Genomic DNA, 6,685 nt, shown 5'->3' on the forward strand with positions numbered 1-6,685 from the left:
TTTTTTACTCAATCAATAAATTCATTGTGCAAAACAACATGGCTACACGTGAGCATCACAGACAAAGATGGACATAGCAGCAAGCAGATGCCACTGACACAAATGACATAGCAAAACCCAGTACTAGGGAAAGACCATCTTCTGACTCCAGAAGCTTTTGTTATGATACTAAACAATATTTTGTAAACACCCAGCCAGACATAATTGTGTAGGGGAAATGAGTGAGATTCTTGAAGCAACACACAAACACAACACTACACAGCACAAGAGGAAGATGGCTCTGGTATCCAGGAAAAAAACTCACAGGCTACAATAGACACAAACATAAATGGATCCTTTCACTTTGAGGGAGTTACCCATTCTGGCCACACAAGCCAACACAAAAAAATAAATCGAGGACACAGGAAATACATGGGTGCTGCCCATCTGGAGAGACATCACTTTCTCTTCTTTTTTTCCCGCCCGAGGAAGTTCTTCCTGGCTCGGTCTGCGAAGCGACCTTCGAGGGCCCTGCCCAGTGTGCTGTTCTTCCTGGGCAGAGGGAGGGGAGGGAGCAGATGTTGGTGGCTCTCTGCCACTGTGGGCAAGGGAGACAGCGATGGCCTGGAGTCCTTTCAAGATGGAATTTGCAAGGTCTTTGAAGGGGGAGGCAAGTTGCTCTTGGCCCTGCCTGATCTCTGCCAGACCTTGGCAGAGTTGAGCTACACCTTGCTCAACACTGGTTCTGTGCTCAGTGAGCCGGACAGGTATCTGGCTCACCTCCCGGAGCATCCTGTCTTGAAAAGCATTGAGGCTCTCACCATAGCTTGTTATTTCAGACAGGATGGCCGGGATAGCAGAGGCTTGGGTGGGTGGGCCAGTTGGAATCTGAATGGGTGGGATTTGTGATCCCACAGTGCCAGAGACACTAGGTCCCTCCACCTCAGCCTCAGCCACATAACCCTCCTCTGACTCTACCTGCTCACTCACCTGTGCTGTGTTATGTTCAAAGGAAAGAGAAGAATGAGTGGATAAATAGTTAGACAATTAAACATGAGACTTTTGGAACCACTTAATGTTTTGTTTAGGAATATGTGTGTAAACTTACCTGGCAAGTCATGTGCCATCAGTATTTCAGGCAGGTCCGTGTCCATATGAGACACCCCTACCCCCTCCTCGTAGCTCACACAGTCCATCGCCATCTCCTCCAGATCTGTGTACTCCACAGTGGCTGCTGGTCCTCCCCCAGTTGCCCTCGAGGCATTCCACTCTGCAGACCTCTTGCCCTTCAGGCGGGATTTGAAGTCGGCCCAACTACATATGTGGGGACAAATAGGGGCAAGGTCAAGATAAATTATGAATATGTGCTTTCATATATAATACACATGTTATGCATTTGGTTGCTCTAGACAACATCACATGTATTTAAATTTGTTACTTTACTTGGCACAGATAATGGCCTGCCAATATACACTTACCGTCTTCTCACTTCCTGTGATGTTCGGACTATTGAGCCGACTTCATTCACAGAGGCAGTGATGTCCCTCCAGATTCTATCTTTGGTTGCAGCACCCATGTTTTTTGGTCCTCGATGTATTTTAGACATGGCCTGTGTGACCAAAACACGCAACTCCCTCTTAGTGAAGGCGGGCTGCCTCTTTTTTTTTTTTTCCTTAGAAGTAGCCTGTGAGCTTTCCTCCTGTTCCTCATCACCATCTTCCTCTTCACTAGCTGATTGTGTAGCTTGTGTTTATGAGGCTATTGCAGAATCTCCCTCACTTCCCTCAGTATGTCTGTCTGGTTGGGTATCCTCTCCTAACTGCTGGGTATCAGAAGATGGAATGTCTCTAGTACTGGGCTCCGCAACTTCCAAATCCGCACTTGCGGATTCCAGCATCTGCCTCCTTAACGCTAGGTCCTTATTTCGCAAAGCGAGCATCTGCTGCTGCACGCGCTCCATCTCTGCTGCCAACTCCTCACGAGTAGCCATGTTGCTAGTGGCATGTCTGTTCGCACAGGTGTGTAGCTATTTATAGCTGCGTGTCCAGTGCGGTAATTCACACAGGTGTAAATTATGCTAATGCGACCACTAATTGTACTGCTTATTTAAGAGTCTGGATTTCAGCCTGTGTGAGTGGGTGTATGATGCCAGAAGCAGCTTGTATGAAATTATGAGAAGGTGGTTGTGTTTGCTTGTTCTTTGCACAGTGAGTAATTGTAACACTATATTGCAGACAAATGTGCGTTTGTTAGCTTTAAAATGTTTTAATGTTGTGTTGCGTAGTGCGATTTTGATGCTAAGTTTCCTTGGTTAGTATTACTAAATTAGACAATGACCCAAAAAAATATGTATGGGTGTGCAATGGATGCTGATATTTATTTAAACAGGGTGTAACTATTTTGCTGGCTAACTGTTTGACATATAAATGGTTGATTATGTCCTATGTAAGATATTTGTTACCTGTACTTTACAGTGTGTATGTTCTATTGTTCACACTGGATAATGAATTTATTATGGTCCATTTCTCTCTGTTGTAGGTGTCTCTGTGTTGTTTTGCTTCCTATTTATTTAGAGCCAAAGTGGGCATATCTAATTTGATTCATCTACCCCATTTGGAGGGCTTATATATTGAGCAGGTAAGTAGGCTATCTCAGTGTGTCCTGCTGTTTCTTGCAAATGTGTATCTATTTTCTTATACTCCTGTTCTCTCTGTTGTAGGTGTGTTATATTTTGTGTTAAAAAACCTTTATTTGTGACAAAGTATGGCTAATTTTTCAAGTATTTGAAAATAAATCTCCTCCGTTATAATGTTGCATATGTGTTTTGTGAGTTTTTACATTTTGTTGTATGTTGGATTGACTAAAATGATTCATACTTATTTACACTACTATACATTTGTGCATGCATTAAATGGTTAGTGTTGTTGTGTATTTGTTTTGTTGTGTCTGTCTATAAGATTTGTTGTTTGTTAGAAATGTTAAATATTAATAATAGTATGTAATGTGAAACAATCTGCTGTTATAAATGTTTATTATGTAGTAAGAATTTATAATAGACATTTGCATAATTGGTTTAATAAGTGTTTTATTATTGGTTATTTTTTTTTATTTAATTTGTTTGTGCTTCTGTTTTCAATACCAAATACACTACATATGATCCTAAATGTCGTACACTTTGTGCAGCTGATTGTTTTTGACAAATGTGGTGAGTACCCAGATTGAAACTAATTTTTTTTTCTAAATGTGTGTGTGTGTGTATGTTTTGTGTTGTTTTTTTATCTTCCGCGGATGCGAATTTCCGCTATAGCGAACTGCCCCCGCTGCCCTTCCCAGCAATGCACCAATCAATAACGTTTGTGTAATGCACACACCAATAGTTTATTAGATTACACCATAAATGTACTACCAATCACATGCCACCACACACTATAAATATAAGCCCATATATGAAAAACGCCATTGCCATCATGTGCGCAGCAGCTTTCAGCCAACGCGAGCTGCGCGTATTGGTGGTGGTAATGGACCGCCGCGTAGGCCGCGCTGGGCCCTTTATCCCAAATAGGGTAAAGCGCGAGGCCTACGCGGAGGTCCACCGCTTACTGCGAACCCGCGTCAAGAGCCGGAGGACCATTATACAATTAGAGAGGCGCTGGAGTGATTTGCGCCGACGCACGCCAGACCTGTTGGCGGATCTCCGCCAACAAATCCAAACCAGACGTCGTCGCAGTAAGTTTCAGAATACATTAAATAACAGTGAGATTAGCAAAAACTGCTAAATTTCACTTAGTGATAGTGTAAAATTTAGAACACTGACCATGAACTATTGTATACTAAACATGACACAGTGTGTGTGGTTAGGGCAAGCTGTACTGACTGTGTAGCAAGGTGCTTCTTAACATTTGAATGTTGTTGTCCAGAGTTGCTACACAGCCTGTCAACTAAACCGAATAACTTGCTCAGTGGGGTTAATTTATTAAGGTGGGAGGTTTTTAGAACTGGTGATGTTGCCTAAAGCAAATAATCAGATTCTATATATTTTCTGAGAGAAGCAGCGTAATAAATGTTGGGTATAATGTTATTGGTTGCTATGGGCAACATCACCACTTTTAACATTAAAAAAAAACAAAAACAAAGTTAAGCCTGTGTCTTTAACATGGGACACAACAGATTAATAGTAATATGATGTATAGTAATATGATGTTGGTAAAAATTAAAACGAAACAACCTAAATATAACATGTCATTCTAGGGCGAGCACAACGGCAAGCTGCTGCTGCTGTGAGGCGACACCAGGCCCCTTCTCAGTCCCCCTCCCCTTCTGTCTCCCCATCCCCCTCTTCTTCCCACGCCCCTTCTCAGCCCCCCTCCCCTTCTGTTGCCCCATCCCCCTCTTCTTCCCAGGCCCCGACTCAGCCCCCCTCCCCTTCTGTTACAGCATCCCCCTCTTCTTCCCAGGCCCCGACTCAGCCCCCCTCCCCTTCTGTTACAGCATCCCCCTCTTCTTCCCTGGCCCCTACTCAGCCCCCCTCCCCTTCTGTTACAGCATCCCCCTCTTCTTCCCATGCCCCTTCTCAGCCCCCCTCCCCTTCTGTTGCCCCATCCCCCTTATCTTCCCAGGCCCCGACTCAGCCCCCCTTCCCCTTCTGTTACAGCATCCCCCTCTTCTTCCCAGGCCCTGACTCAGCCCCCCTCCCCTTCTGTTACAGCATCCCCCTCTTCTTCCCAGGCCCCGACTCAGCCCTCCTCCCCTTCTGTTACAGCATCCCCCTCTTCTTCCCAGGCCCCTTCTCAATCCCCGTCTATTTCCCAGTCCCCCTCTCTGGCCCCCTCCCCCTCGCTTGCCCAAACAGCCTCTCCGCCCCCCTCCCCCTCTCAATCAGACCCACCCTCAGAAAATCAATCCCCAATCCCGCCTCCTACCCCCATTCAGCCTCCTTCACCACCAACCGAATGGGCAGCAGAAGCCCCAGCGTCCACTCCTGGGAGTCCATATGTGGCAGCTGAGAGTAAGTGTTTAGAATATGAAAATGTATTGGTTACCTACTTAAAACGACAATTTACTATACATGCAGTATTGTACTGTGCCCAATCTTGGCACACGGAAAAAGGTTTGTGCTCTTCTTCATGGTATTGATGTTGCATTTACATTTATGTGACTATCATTAGGTGTACAGTGTATATTAGAGATGAGCGCCTGAAATTTTTCGGGTTTTGTGTTTTGGTTTTGGGTTCGGTTCCGCGGCCGTGTTTTGGGTTCGAACGCGTTTTGGCAAAACCTCACCGAATTTTTTTTGTCGGATTCGGGTGTGTTTTGGATTCGGGTGTTTTTTTTCAAAAAACACTAAAAAACAGCTTAAATCATAGAATTTGGGGGTCATTTTGATCCCAAAGTATTATTAACCTCAAAAACCATAATTTACACTCATTTTCAGTCTATTCTGAATACCTCACACCTCACAATATTTTTAGTCCTAAAATTTGCACCGAGGTTGCTGTGTGAGTAAGATAAGCGACCCTAGTGGCCGACACAAACACCGGGCCCATCTAGGAGTGGCACTGCAGTGTCACGCAGGATGTCCCTTCCAAAAAACCCTCCCCAAACAGCACATGACGCAAAGAAAAAAAGAGGCGCAATGAGGTAGCTGTGTGAGTAAGATTAGCGACCCTAGTGGCCGACACAAACACCGGGCCCATCTAGGAGTGGCACTGCAGTGTCACGCAGGATGTCCCTTCCAAAAAACCCTCCCCAAACAGCACATGACGCAAAGAAAAAAAGAGGCGCAATGAGGTAGCTGACTGTGTGAGTAAGATTAGCGACCCTAGTGGCCGACACAAACACCGGGCCCATTTAGGAGTGGCACTGCAGTGTCACGCAGGATGTCCCTTCCAAAAAACCCTCCCCAATCAGCACATGATGCAAAGAAAAAGAAAAGAAAAAAGAGGTGCAAGATGGAATTGTCCTTGGGCCCTCCCACCCACCCTTATGTTGTATAAACAAAACAGGACATGCACACTTTAACCAACCCATCATTTCAGTGACAGGGTCTGCCACACGACTGTGACTGATATGACGGGTTGGTTTGGACCCCCCCCAAAAAAGAAGCAATTAATCTCTCCTTGCACAAACTGGCTCTACAGAGGCAAGATGTCCACCTCATCATCACCCTCCGATATATCACCGTGTACATCCCCCTCCTCACAGATTATCAATTCGTCCCCACTGGAATCCACCATCTCAGCTCCCTGTGTACTTTGTGGAGGCAATTGCTGCTGGTCAATGTCTCCGCGGAGGAATTGATTATAATTCATTTTAATGAACATCATCTTCTCCACATTTTCTGGATGTAACCTCGTACGCCGATTGCCGACAAGGTGAGCGGCGGCACTAAACACTCTTTCGGAGTACACACTTGTGGGAGGGCAACTTAGGTAGAATAAAGCCAGTTTGTGCAAGGGCCTCCAAATTGCCTCTTTTTCCTGCCAGTATAAGTACGGACTGTGTGACGTGCCTACTTGGATGCGGTCACTCATATAATCCTCCACCATTCTATCAATGTTGAGAGAATCATATGCAGTGACAGTAGACGACATGTCCGTAATCGTTGTCAGGTCCTTCAGTCCGGACCAGATGTCAGCATCAGCAGTCGCTCCAGACTGCCCTGCATCACCGCCAGCGGGTGGGCTCGGAATTCTGAGCCTTTTCCTCG

The 6,685-nt window shown here is 45.4% G+C and overlaps 1 long non-coding RNA gene across 1 annotated transcript in view; it reads left to right on the plus strand.

Annotated features, from left to right (window-relative positions):
- The window catches only part of LOC134929042 (uncharacterized), a 41,255-nt gene extending 38,446 nt beyond the window's left edge, over positions 1-2,809 (plus strand). The window contains exon 4 of the long non-coding RNA XR_010178229.1: positions 2,518-2,809. This is a non-coding gene — a long non-coding RNA (uncharacterized LOC134929042). The remainder of the gene's footprint in view (positions 1-2,517) is intronic.
- Positions 2,810-6,685: the final 3,876 nt, after the last annotated feature.

Source organism: Pseudophryne corroboree, chromosome 5 (genome assembly GCF_028390025.1).
Source record: "Pseudophryne corroboree isolate aPseCor3 chromosome 5, aPseCor3.hap2, whole genome shotgun sequence".
NCBI lineage: Eukaryota > Metazoa > Chordata > Amphibia > Anura > Myobatrachidae > Pseudophryne > Pseudophryne corroboree.